At 50.0% G+C, this 14641-nt stretch overlaps 1 pseudogene; it reads left to right on the forward strand.

Moving 5' to 3' along the window:
* LOC102577168 (dynein beta chain, ciliary-like) overlaps positions 1–14641 on the forward strand; it is a 264557-nt pseudogene that overhangs the window by 63594 nt on the left and 186322 nt on the right.

Genomic DNA, 14641 nt, shown 5'->3' on the forward strand with positions numbered 1-14641 from the left:
CACGACTTGGCGGAGAGCATGGCCTGCGACGCGAGGATCCGCGCCCGTTGCCAGGAGCTGCTGGAAACTGACGCCCTGACCCGCTTCTTTTTCAACCTGGAGCGGCGGAGGGCAGCGAGCAAATTCTTGGACCATCTCAAGACTCCTGAAGGCCGGGTAATTACAGAGCCCGGCGAAATACGCGAACGTGCCATCGCCTTCTATCGTGACCTGTTTGCGGTCGAGCCGTCATGCCCCGAGGCCACACGGGAACTCCATGAGGGCCTACCACGTCTCAATGCCTTGGAGGCCGGAGAGCTTGAGCGGAACTTGTCCCTGGAAGAGCTGGCGGCCGCCACGGCCGCCCTCACCTCCGGCAAAGCTCCGGGCCTCAATGGGTTGCCTGCTGAGTTTTACAAGACCTTCTGGCCTCTCCTCGGCCCCAGCCTCCTGCGCGTTTTCCAGGAGAGCCTCGCTGACAAGGTCTTGCCGATCAGCTGCCTCCGAGCAGTGCTGACCCTGCTGCCCAAGAAGGGAGACCTGGGCTACACGAAGAACTGGCGGCCGGTCTCCCTGCTGTGCGTGGACTATAAGATCCTGGCCAAAGCGCTGGCCACCCGTCTCCACACAGTCATGGCCTCTCTCACCGGGCCCGAGCAGAGCTACTGCGTGCAGGGCAGGACCATTCATGACAACCTGTTCCTGCTGCGTGACCTTCTCACGGCTAGCGAGCTCTTCAGCCTCGACATCGGCCTCATCTCTCTAGACCAGGAGAAGGCCTTTGACCGGGTGGGCCACGCCTATCTCTTCCGAATTCTGGAGGCCTTTGGTTTTGGGCCCCTCTTCACCAGGGCCCTCCGGGTCTTGTACCAAGACATTTCCAGCCTGCTCAAGGTGAACGGGGTGCTTTGCGCTCCATTCCCCGCATGCAGGGGCATTCGTCAAGGGTGTTCGCTGTTGGGCATGCTCTACGTCCTGGCCATCAAGCCGCTGCTGCACACGCTGCGACACTGCCTGAGTGGTGTGGCCCTGCCGTTGGCCATGGGCCCGTCCGCTAGGCCTCCTCTCCGGCTGTCGGCATATGCGGATGATGTCACCGTCTTCCTCAACACTCAGGAAGATGTGCGGGCCCTGGCAGATTGCCAGCGTGCCTATGAGCACGCCTCCTCCGCCCGCATCAACTGGGCCAAGAGCAATACTTTGCTGCTTGGCGCATGGACTGGCACGCCCCCCCCGGACTTGCCGGGGGGGCTCACATGGCGCTGCAAGGGCCTCAAGATCTTGGGCGTGTTCCTGGGGCCACTGACCTTCATGGCACGCAACTGGGATGACCTCGAGGAGGGGGTGGAGGCCCGCCTGCAGCAGTGGCGCTGGCACCTGCCCAGCCTTTCCTACCAGAGGCGCGTCCTTGTCATCAACAACGTGGCGGCAGCGACCTTGTGGCACTGGTGCGCCGTGCTCGACCCCCCCACCGGATCTACTGGAGAGACTCCAGTGCAACCTGGTAGACTTCTTCTGGGAAGGGCGCCACTGGCTCCCACGAGCCGTCCTTCACCTGCCTGTCGCCGGGGGGGGCCAGGGTCTGGTTGACCTGGCGAGCAGGGTGGCGGCCTTCCGCCTGCAGGTCCTTCAGCAACTGCTTTACAGCGAGGAGCAGCTGCCATGGCAACAACTGGCGTGCCAGTTCCTGCAGAGGGTCGGCGCCCTTGGCTTTGACTGGGAGCTCTTTTTGTTGACATCCACGCTCCTGAACTGGGCGGTGCTTCCGGCCTTTTATTGCAGCGTGGTACAAGCCTGGCAGGCCGCCTCCAGCCTCGAGCCCGGACACTGTGTTTCCCGCAGCTGCTGAGGGAGCCTCTGGTGCACAACTCAGCCCTGTGGGGCTCCGTGCCGAGCCTGGCAGCCTCACAGCCACCCTCATCCAGGCACGTGTCCTCCGCCTGCACCATCTCCTGGACCCCGCTCGGTCAGCCTGGCTCTCGCCCGAGGCGCTGGCCGCACGGCTGGGCGCGCGCTCTGTCCTCACCATGGGTCATCTCCTGCGTGACATCCGCGCCGCCCTCCCGCCGGTGGTGGTGGCCGCCTTGGACGAACATCTCCAGGCGCACCAGATCCCATGGGCCACGGATGCCGCGAGCAAGGCTTTCCTTTCGCTGCCGGTCACCCCGGCTGTGGCCGCGGAGTTGGCCAGTGGGCCAGGCACTCTGTTGCGGCTCCCCGTGCCTCCCGATAGTGACACGGGTTGTCCCTTTGCTTCTCTATCGCGTAGAAGCTTGTATGCCTGGGTGGTTTGTGTCCGCCATGCTCAGGTGCTGGTGGGCCGCCCCGATTACACCGTGGCGACGGCGCCTGGGGCCACCGGCTTCCCCACCCCCCCGGCATGGCGCACATTGTATAAGCCGCCGACCACCAAGAAGACTGGTGACTTGCAGTGGCGGTTGCTGCATGGCATCCTAGTCACTGGCATGTTTGCGTCCCACTTTGACCCAGCTGCTTCGACGGCCTGCCCCTTCTGCCCTGGGGGCATGGAGGAGGATCTCTTTCACGCTTTCCTGGACTGTCCCCGCCTGCAGCCGCTCTTTGCCACCCTTGAGCCGCTGCTGCGGGCGCTGGGCAGGAGCCTCTTAGAGACCACCTACGTATGCTCCTACCCATACCGGGTGGCCAAGCGGGGCGCCATCTGCCTGGCCAACTTCTTGCTGGGCCAGGCCAAGATGGCCGTCCTCAAGAGCCGCCGTAACCGGCTTGCCGGCACCGGCTCAGACGATGCCCCGCGGCTCTTGGGCCTCCTAGCGCGGGTGCGCCTCTCGCTGGAGTTTGAGCACGCTGTGCTCCGGTGGGGGGTGCCCACCTTTGAGGCACTCTGGGCCCTTGAGGGAGCGCTGTGCCACGTGGAGGACGGCCATTTCAAATATGTGCTCTGATGTCATGACCGGTCTGGGCGACTGGGCGGGCGCGGTGGCGGACTGTGGCTTCCGGCTTGTGCCATGCCCGGGGCCCTCACCAGGCTGCTGTTGTTTATTTTCTCAGGGTGAGAAGTTGAAGGTTTTTGTACGTGTACTATGGGACAGGAAAGGGTGGAATTGTTCGTTTCTCAAGGGCTATATATAGCATGTTAGACATGATGTGTATTACTGCGAAGGTGTTTGTCACGGTGTGATGTTCTGAATGTCCTGGAATGGTTTCTCTTTGGTGTGGTTTGATGGTTTTTTGCTTTCTGTACCTGATCTTTTGTGAAATAAAGTTGTTAAAAGTAAAAAAAAAAAAAAAAAAAAAAAAAAAAGTCTGTCTTTCTTTCTTTTCTGTTTGCTCGTTGTGGGGAGTTATCTTTTCCATTAGCTTGCCTTCTGAGGGGTGCTCTTAATTACCCCTTCTTCCCCCCCCTTAGTTTTCTATTATTTTCGCTGTTTTCAACCCCCCCGCCATTTTTTTTCCTCCACTCCTTTCCCCCTCCCATCTAGAATTTTGTGACCGCTTTCCCAGACACTTATCTTTTTACTTAGTATAACATTTTTTGTTTTCTTTTGCTTTCTTTTGCTTAGTTATAACTTCAAATTAACCCGGTCCTAGCAGGAATGGCTGCTCCTACACCCAGCAGCTGGCATGAGGATGCCTCTCAGAACCTCCCCATTACCCATGGCTTGAGGGTTCACACCCCTCCCTACATGAGGGTCGAGGTCTGCGTTGATGCCCTTGCTAGTCTTCCGGGACAGCGTAACATACATTACGCAGGTCATGTTAACACAGTCCCAAAGATTTACCTCAGCGATCCCACCCTAGTTAACAGGGTGTGCGCAGAGGGCCTGGACATTGCGGGCACGCATTATTTTGTCACCCCCCTGGACACTCCAGCAGTGAGGGTGGTGACATGCCCCTGCATGTGACCAATCGGGAGCTGGCCAAGGAACTCGAGCCCCATGGGGTTCTTATGAGTCCCTTTTGCTGATTAACAATAGGAAGTAAGAACCCCAAACTGAGGCACATCCTATTTTTTTGAAGGCAGGTTTTCATGCTTCTCAGGGAGGGCCCATGGTCTCTGCCTCAGTCCTTGAGCCTCATGTTCAATGGGCGGAGGTTTGTGATCTATTTTTCCTTTGGGGAGACCACGTGTTTTCAGTGTGGGAGCTCTTCCCACCTAGCAGCCCAATGCCCGTGGGGGAGATCAGCCAGAACATCGGCGACTACAGCGGCACCAACGGATGGCGCATCCACTTCTGGGACGCAGGCCCCACCCATTGAGGCCGGGAGCTTTTCCCAACCTCCTTCTACCCCTGTTCCTTCTGAGGGGGCTGGAGTCTCTGGTGTGAGAGTGCCGTCCAGCGGAGGGGCTGGGACTAGGCCCCAACCCTCCCCACCACTCATTCCACCTACAGTGCCCACCCCCACCAGTATGGAGATGCCACAAGGTGGAGAGGCTGATGCCTCCACTTCCCCCCTGCCTGCCCTGACCATCCCGACTGAAGTGGCTGGGGTGGTCAGCAATTGTGGCACCAAGGCCCTATTGGATGATGGGGTTCAGGCCTCCTCCCAGTTGCCCTCCACCACGACCTTGCTTGGGGTGGATGGCCCTGGGGAGGCAGGCCAGAAGCAGTTTGACCCATCCTCTATGAACGGTGGGCCATCTGTCACAAAGAAGAAGAAGAACAAAGAGAAGAAAGTGAAAGGGACCACTCAGGACTCCCAATCCCCACTGAGACCTTCCTCAGCTAGTGCTGCGGGGGCCCCTGCTGGAGAGCCTGGCCCCGCTCCGGCTGTCATGTCAATGACCCTGTTGACTGGGGATGACAGCAGCTTGGAGGTGGGGGAGGAGAAGGTGGGGGTCACTGACCCCTCACCTGTCTCCCAGCTTCCGGAGGTGGGTGGCAGTAAGACCTACACACAATGTCTCTCTTCTGGAGATCTGACCCAGGGGGCAGCAGAGGAGTCTGCTGACCTCTTGGTCACACCCCAAGCTACTGAATTAGATGAGGAGGCTAGCAAGATGGAGATCCAGCTTTCTGAGTGTCACAAGCAACCTCGAGAGCAGGATGGCCTCTCTTCCTCCAAGAAGGTGGGGATTGCTCTTTGAGAGCCAGACCTTGACCTGGAACATCAGAGGAGGTTGATGGGTTTAGATATTGAGGGTGTAGAAGCTGAGCTCCCAACTAGGGTGCAGCCTTGCCGTACGTCTGTCGAAAATGTGCAGCCCGTCTTGGCAGACCCCCCCCCCGCCCCCCCTGGGGTCAGTCCCAACTATGGGGGGATCCTGACATTTTTTAAACAGACTAAGGGACAGAAGAACATAGCGGGGTGCATCACCCAATGGTGCGCAGATCCTAAAGTTTTTATCAAGGCTGCCAGAGCTGTGGCCAAACTTATGCAACAAGATCTAGGCACTCGGCAGATGGCTTATTGTCTGGAGAAACTCGCACAGCGGGTGAGAGATGAATGGGGCCTGGCGGGGTCCCTGGAGTAGAGTAGGGCATGATGGGCATTTTTTTTTTACCTGTCTCTGCTTTTTGCTCTGCTCTCGGGGGCTCGCTCTTCTATTTACACCTTACCTCACTCTTCCTCTCCCATATCCACATCTATGGCAGTCACAACCATTGGTACTTTTAACATCAACGGTTGTCGAGATCCGGTGAAATGGGAGGCCGTCCTGGAGCTCCTGCACCAGAAGCGGCTGGCTGTTGCCTTCCTCCAGGAGACGCATTCTGACAGGCTCAATCAGTTGGCTTGGCATGCTGCCTGGCAAGGCCAGTTGTTTTTGAGTCACAGCACCAACCTTAGCGCTGGAGTTGTGACTTTTCTATTGTCACAACTACAACATGACACGGTGGTAGCACGGGAGATTGTCCCTGGACGCCTGCTGACTGTCCAGGTCACCCTAGCACAACACCACCTGCTGATGGCCAGGAGAAGGTCACTTTCTTTGAGACCTTGGCCGCCCTTTTGCATGATGCTGGTGAGAATGATGACCTGCTCCTTGTAGGTGGGGACTTTAATTGTACTGCTGCTACCCCACTTGACTGTACGGGGCCTGAGCCTCACCTCCCCTCAGCCCGCAAGCTGCAGTCCGTCTTGGAGACTGCAGGCCTCATTGATGTCTGGCGCGCCCTGCACCCTGACGCACGCCAGTACACCTGGGCCAGGATGAGTGCTGACGGTCTCGCTATGGCCCTCCTTGACCACATTTATGTCACCAGGCACCATCTGCCACTCCTACACAGCGGCCACATCATTCCCTCAGGCCTGTCAGATCATGGAATGGCATGCTGTGAATTGAGCCTGCCGGGGAGAACCTGCGTGTGAGCACTCTATTGGTGCTTCAACGTCAACCTACTTCAAGACTCTTACTTCTGGGACTGCTTTGCCAACTTTTGGCAGAGGTGGGAGGCCACAAGACTGAATTACTCCTCCTGGAAGTTATGGTGGGATGTGGCAAGGTACAGATCTGGGCTTTTTGCCAGCAGTACACGCAGCTGGCCACCAATGAACTGCGCCGCCGTATCAGAGAGCTGGAGGAAGATGTGGTAGAGCTCGAGGCTGCCCTTCTGGCTGCCAGCAGTGATGCGGTGCTGTGCGAGAGCCTCCGGTTCTGTAGGAAGTGCCTGTGTGACTTGACGGAGAGTGCGGCCCGTGAAGCGAGGATCCACGCCCGCTGCCAAGAGCTGGCCGAAACAGATGCCCCAACCCACTCCTTCTTCGACCTGGAGCGACAGCGGGCAGCGAGCAAAGTCTTAGATCACCTTAAGACCCCTGAGGGCCAGGTAATCACTGACCCGGGTGAAGTATGTGAGCATGCCGTTGCCTTCTATCATGACCTGTTTGCAGCTGAGCCATCCTGTCCTGAGTCCATGCGGGAACTCCATGCGGGTCTGCCATGCCTTTGTGCCCTGGAGGCCAGCGAGCTTGAACAGGAATTGTCTCTGGCGGAGCTGACCTCAGCTGGCCTCGCCTCCGGCAAAGCCCCGTTACCTGCTGAGTTCTACAAGACTTTCTGGCCTCTTCTCGGTCCCTGTCTCCTGTGTGTTTTCCAGGAGAGTCTTGCCGACAAGGTCTTGCCGATCAGTTGCCGCTGTGCATGTCTGCATCCCACTTTGACCCAGCCGCCTAGACGGCCTGTCACTTCTGCCCAGGGGGTGTTGAGGAGACCCTCTTTCATGCCTTCCTCGACTGTCCCTGCCTGCAGCCGCTCTTTGTCACCCTTGAGCCACTGCTGCAGGTGCTAGGCAGGAGCTTCTCAGAGACCACCTACGTGTGCTCCTACCCATACTGGGCGGCTGAGAAGGGCCCCGTCTGCCTGGCCAACTTTTTACTGGGTCAGGCCAAGATGGCTGTCCTCAAGAGCCGCTGAAACCGGCTTGCCAGGACTGGCTCAGAGGATGCCCTGCGGCTTTTCCGCCTCCTGGTGCAGGCACGCCTCTCACTGGAGTTTGAGTACGCTGTGCTCTGGTGGGCAGTGCCAGCCTTTGAGACACGTTGGGCCCTTGAGGGAGCGCTGTGCCATGTGGAGGACAGCCATCTCAAATACACGCTCTGATGTCATGACCGGTCTGGGCGACCGGACTGGCTCGGTGTTGAACTGCGACTTCCAGCTTGTGCCGCGTTCTGAGCCCTCACCAGGCTGCTTTTTTGCTTTCTCTTTGTATGGGAAGTCGAAGGTGTTGTCACATGTATGACTGGATAGAGCAGGGTACAAATTGTTTATTTATAGTTATGACCGTGTGGCCAGCACTCTGACCACATAACTAGCATGTAAGACACGACGTGAAATGTAGTGAAGGTGTCTGTCACGGTGTGATGTGCTGAATGCAATGACATGGTGTTCTCGGTTTGATAGTAATTTGTTTGTTTTTTTGCTTTGTAAGCGGCCAACCTTTTTGTATCCCTGAACCCCTGAATTAAAGTAGTTTAAAAAGTCAAAGTCCTTCCTTCCTTCCCTTGTATTGTCTTCAAATTATTGTTCCTCAGTTTCTTGAGGAAAGGCTTGAATCCTCTACCTGAAATGTAGATTAGCTGCAGTTTCCCAACATTCATTCTCATATGTGTGCTGGACTGGTCTGGAAATTCAGAGTAATTCTGAGTGATTTAAGTGGAAGTATGTCAAATGAGCTATATTGTTGATTTGATGGTCTAGGATCAGAAATCTCTGAAGTGCATCTGCAGTCAGGGGCATGCTCAAGTTCAGGGAACATTTATAAGTTCTGGTATCCTTTGGCAATATGATCTGTGTTCTGGCATAAATGTACATGGACATCCTGGGAACAAGTATGGCAATTACCTTGAGGCTGGCCTTGACTAGGTCCCAGGGCTACTCACTATAGGAGAGCATTTGTTTTATGCAACTGGTCATCATTTGTGCAGGAAAAACAGTTAATAGGAGCCTGTCTTCTCTCTCTCTCTCTCTCTCGATCTTGGGGGAGAAAAACATATTAGGTTGTTTGTGTATGGAGCAACATGCCCAGCCATTTGGAAGCCCTATGTTGAACCTAGTGGGAGCAGTCCAGTTTCAAAGAGGAGAAGGCGGGGGGGGGGGGAACGTCTCTTGCTCATGGGAAGAAGATAAGACCTCTCCATCTGAATACCCACCAAGAACATCAACTTGGGAGAAGACCCCTGCTGCCTTTTACTCTGCCTTAAAAACACAAACATGTGGGCTCTACAAAGATAAGAATCTGCCATAAAATGGAGGTGACAAGGAGATTTGCTGGAGGGAAGAGAGAGAGGCTGCTGGGTAAATGGTGTGGAAGAAGGAGACTGACTGGGAATGGGGGATTGGTAGATGGCTGGTAGATCAGAGAATGTTTTTTCATTGCTGAGATTTGTTAAGGATAGGATTGTAAATCTTGTGCTTACTGTATAATCCAATCATATCTACCACTGTCCATAATTGTAAACTTAATTTAGGAATTGAGAGAGGAAGGCAAATAGCATGCACCTCAGTGGTGTTCTGTGCCTATGATTATTTTTCTCAAGTTGGCAGCCAGCAGTGTTACTATTGCATAACTAAAGATGGGGATTTATGGATGGAGAGCACCCCAGTAGCACTTGACAAAGTTATAATGGCAGCAGAGCATGGCCACCTGTGTCAGATGTGCTTGATGAAGCAAAGAAATGTTCCTTAGACTATGAGAGTACCATTTCTGAGAGTGTCTGTTTTCCTTTCTGGGTCTGAGCAAGTATTGTGGCAGATTAGTTGAAAACTATAGTTTCACTGAGATACAGAATGGAAATGCTTAAGTGCTGCTGCTAACATATAATTTCAACAATATCCATTACATTTATTTAAGTTAAATGTGCCTAAAATGTTAAATAGTTTCCAAAAAATATTCACCAAGGTGGTTTTTAATATCTGTATGCATTGAAAAACATGGATTTTTGACTGAAAATAACCACTATAAATTTAGTGGTTTGCTATAACTGGAACTGTAGTCTTCGCACTTCTAAAACAACAACAATGGTGCATATTATTACATTATTTAATTTATATAGCCTCTCTTTCCCACCAAAATTATCATGGTTATGTTAATCAGAATTAAAACACATTCAGTATGTCAAAAGATAACAAATTATCTCCCTCATAAGCTACAGTCACATAAATGTCTAAATGAAGCAAGTCTATCTTTAAAAAGTTAATAGCTATGGGCGTTCGTAGATGATACATTAAAGTGGGTTAAATGCCCTTTTGCACTTCTTTAATGATGTTGCTGTTTGCACGAGTTTGCAAATTCAGCGGCATATTGTGCGTTATCTTATAGATAAACTGAGTGACTGTGACGTAGATGATTACATGGTCAGGTGGGTGGCAAATTGGCTTAGAGGTCGCACTCAGAGAGTGGTGGTGGATGGGTTGGTATTGACCTGGAAAGATGTGGGCAGTGGAGTCCCACAAGGCTTGGTCCTTGGACTGGTGCTGTTCAATGTCTTCATCAGTGACTTGGATGAGGGCATGGAAAGCACTCTGTCCAAATTCACAGATGATACCAAATTATGGGGTAAAGTTAACACCCCAGAAGGTAGGGAATGAATCCAGGCAGATCTGGGCAGGTTGGAAAAGTGGGTGGAACAGAATAGGATGCAGTTCAATAAGCACAAATGCAAGGTGCTGCACCTAGGGAGAAGGAATTGCCAACATGCTTACAGGCTGGGGGAGGATGTTCTCAGCAGCACAGCAGCAGAGAGGGATTTTGGAGTCACTGTTGACTCCAAGATGAACATGAGTCATCAATGTGATGAAGTGATCAGTAAAACTAACAGCACTTTAACATGCATTAACAGGTGCGTGATAAACAAATCCAAGGAGGTGATACTTCTCCTTTATGCGGCATGAGTAAGGCCGCAGTTGGAGTACTGTGTTCAGTTTTGGGCGCCACACTTCAAGAGGGATGTGGACAACCTTGAGAAGGTTCAGAGGAAGGCCACTCATACGGTTAGGGGCCTGCAGGCAAAGCCCTACAAGGAGAGATTGAGGGCCCTGGATCTCTTCAGCATCTGCAAGAGAAGGCTGAGAGAGGATCTTGTGGCTGCCTACAAATTCATTGGTGGTGGGGGAGAGCAAGGAACAAGAGATGCTCTGTTCACCAGGACACCCCTTGGGGTAACTAGGAACAATAGCCACAAAGTGACGCAGAGCAGATTTAAGTTAGACATCAGGAAGAACTACTTTACAGTAAGGGTTGCCAAAATCTGGAATGGGCTTCCAAGGGAGGTGGTGCTCTCCCCTACCTTGGGGGTCTTTAAGAGGAGGCTAGATATACACCTGGCTGGGGTCATCTGACTCCAGTGCTCTTTCTTGCCCAGGGCAGGGCGTCAGACTCCATGATCTGCTAAGGTCCCTTCTGACCCAAACATCTATGAATCTATGAATTCCAGCTGCAGTAGCAAATTTGGCGATGTAATGTGCCTTAAATGACTTTGGGGCACAGCAAACTAAAATACTTCCGAGGAATTTTAGTTTGCTACCCTACAGCCATGGAGGGCTCCATGTGGCTCAGGAGCTGTGCAGACAGCCCCAGCAGGCAGCCTAGCATCAGCCCAGGAAGGCAGGCTGTACTGAAGGAAAAAAAAAAAAAGAAACAAGCCTGATATTTTTTTTCTTCCCTGGAGCCTGCCTGTCTGACCTGTGCCGGAGCCCGGTGCTTTCCTTCGCAGCTGCAGTGACCCCTGGGACCACCCGAGCTGGGTGCCTGCAGGCGGGTGCTGCCTGGTGGGGGGGTGCCACTGCCACAGAGGGAAGCACAAGCCCCCCCTCCACAGCTCAGAGACTGCTTGGCCTGCTGGCAGCTCGCTCTCCCCTCCCCGCTACCAGAGAGGCAGGTAAGGATATTGGTGTACATGGCACGGGGGTTTACTTTGCCCTAAATTGAAGCGGTGTTTTTAAAACATCTACAAATGTCCTATAGCATCAACAGTGATTCGAAACTCAGCTTAAAAAATCTAATAGTAAAAGTATTGTAACAATTGGGACCTTCTGTTTCACTGTGATCCAAATGGAGTTTTGCTACACGTCATTACAATAGCATATGCTATAAATATGTTCCACTACTTTTTATTTTGAGACCACAAGATTTTGATGTAAATATAATTGTGACATATGCTTTACTTGAAAGCCATAGCAAGACTATTTGTCTGCCTTTCCATGTATTTAGAATGATACTAGGATTCCTTTTTGTTTGCCACTGGTAAATAAAGAATGGAGTATGAAATACATGTTTCTGCAAAGTGCAGGGAAAGAATATAGGCAGGGCTGCACAATTGCCGCTTTGTGCTATTGTGTGCACATTGTGAACTGACTCTCAAAGTCAGAAATGCCTTAAGCTTTAGTGTAAATGCCATCCCTACCCTGCACATTTAAACAAATCCAAACTTTTCCACAGTTTGAGAATGTACAACTCTTCTTCTTCATCTTTTCTCTAGAGTGTCTTACCAGGTTAGATAAAAACTAATGGGGGAGATATTCCTTTTCTACCCACACATTTTTGCACCCTCCAATGGAGTAAACATTTAAGAAAAACCTCTGAAAGAGATAAAAACAACCATTGAATTCCTGAATGTGCATTTTTCTTACCGTCTCCTAATTATCTAGTGATATCCATAAAATGTGTCAGAGTTTCAAGTTATCGCTAATCTCGATGCTCATTCATAGGTCGCAGTTAGTGCGTCTCACAGCCAGTAGCTATTCTGTCTTTCAGGTAGGGAATGCTGGAACAGGGAAAAGTCAGGTAAAGTAAACTTTCCTTTCAAATACCTTCCAAAACCACCCATATTTCTTGCTAATTGCATGTTTTAAAAGGCAGTAGAAATATTTTGGTGATACATTATGTGTACCAAGTTAACTTTTTAAAATGCATTAACATTATGAGATCAGTCTGACAGCAGAGTCATGGTAAGGTAAATGAAATCAACTGGTGTGTTATGCATATCTGATTCTGTAATGTGTAATATAAATGTGACTACATTGAAATTAGCTCATTTTCCAATTCATTTTGAGCCATTCTTTTTAGATATAATTTTTCAATTTGTTTGTTCTTTCTTTGCATCATATTTCTCACTGTATATTCCATCACGTTTCTTGCCCTGTTACTTCTTAGCTGTCCAGTTGAAGCCAAACAGAAGCACTTTCTTTTTCACTAACATACTTATGGTATGCAAGGTTTATAATAAAAATAGATTTCACTTCTATATCAGCTTTTATTTAAGTCTGAAAATTTGATTTATTTATCTGTTAAAATCAACCATAACTTAAATAAAATTGTATCAAATGCCTGCTTTAATGCCACAAGAAATGGACAAAGTAATCATAAATGGACTAAGGCCATACCAAAAGCCTAAGATCAAGCCTTAATGAGATCTACCAAGAATATCTAGAGTCTGATTTATAGGATCTCTGATTCTGTCAAATGCATTCCATAGAACAGCTTCAGGAAAGTAGCTCCATGGGACCTTTGAACTGAGTATTTTTCTTCTGTCCCAATCCACATGAAATCTAAGGATTAAGGCCTAGAACAACTTGGGTGACCTTAAAAGACTTAGAGAGACATAGCAGGAAGGGGAGGGGAAGACTGCCACTTCAAGTACTTTAGTCTTGGATGAAATAATATGAGGGGTAATTCATCCTCAAAACACCTGTATTTTTCTGTATTTTATTTTTTGGGTTTCTTCATCCAGCAACAAGGGAGTGGACAGATGATATTCCCAAGAATATGCTCAAATCACATTAGCCAAATTTAATGTCTGAACCTAATGGGAATTTACTTTCTGATTTCAATTGAAAGGCTTGTTTTCATCTACTATGAGAGAACTTTCTGTCATAGCATGTGATGGCCCCAAATGGATTGTGCTTGTTGGGGATATTGACCCTATGTGGATCGAATCATTAAACACACTTATGGATAACAATGAGGTTTGTGTGAATCAAACTAACTAATAATCTGCTTCTGTGGAATGTTTTCAATATATTTTTGTATCACAAAACCCCTTCCTTTAAATCAATATCACCAAATATACAGTGGACAAGGCTTTGTATGAGAATCCACTTATGTACTTAGTTTAATTATTGGAGGGAAATTAATGTAAATGTACACATGTGAGCAAATGTGTTTTTTATTATGATGAAATAATTAGACAGCGAGCGCCAAAATCTCTTCCTCTACAATGACTCTCAAACTGAGTATTGTGGGCTTTCTGAATATATGTTTGGTGTTTTCTGAAATGTGCCTGTCACTTTAACAAAAGTGAAATGCAGAGCAAAAGTGGAAGGGTCAGAGTTCAACCTGGGAAGAGGGTGGGGCAGAAAGCTGAATTGTTCTGTATTTTCTGTATAATCTTAATTGATTAGAATATCACCTTTATTCACGACAGAGACACTATCTTTCTTTATGATGGATACAACAGCAGGAGAGCAAACTGTTGAAATTGATACACTTTGTGCAGACCTGAAAGGAGATTTTTGCCCTAATTTCACACAATAGTAGAAACTTCCTTTAAATTTTCCTAACCAGCTGCTAGAATAGCTCTTGTTGTTAGATTGTAAGGGCTCTATTGTGGCTTTTAAGCCAGAGCCCGCAGTAGGGGATGTGTACAGATCCACCGTCCCTGAGAAGCTCCTGGAGGAATTGTGCTTGAGGACAAGTATGATTATTGAAGTCTAAAAATGGAACAGGGCCATTTGTAATCACCCAGCCCTTCTCTCTGCCAATGCAGGATAGTTCCCTCCCAGACATTCCTAGTTCTTTGTCCAGTCTAATTTTTAAAGTCCCAAGTGTTGGGGTTTCCAATGCTTCCCTTGGGAATTTATTACCTCTTTTTTCTGTTGTGGGAGATCACATAGCAGCAGCCATGATGACACCTTTCAGTACAGCGTAGCGTGAACACCTTTTGCACTGGCATCTGCTTACTAGTCAGTTGGTGAGGAAGGAGAGGTGGGGCAGGGGGCGGGGGGTCTTAAGATATGCTAGAGTGTTTGGTGTTCCACTTGCCCTGAGACAGCAAGAAGTAGCTTTTTGATGTTTTCACCTTTTAAACAATGTCTCATTTTGTTTAGTGTTTGATATGATGTAGAATTGTTAAGCTATATAATTCAGTGAGTTTAATTTATGATTAATTCCAAATAGCTACCTCATTTTCTGGGTGGCAACAACTCTGCCAACCAGTTAAATTGGCGTGAAAATTCTAGTGTGTT

Source organism: Alligator mississippiensis, chromosome 4 (genome assembly GCF_030867095.1).
Source record: "Alligator mississippiensis isolate rAllMis1 chromosome 4, rAllMis1, whole genome shotgun sequence".
Classification (NCBI taxonomy): Eukaryota; Metazoa; Chordata; order Crocodylia; family Alligatoridae; genus Alligator; species Alligator mississippiensis.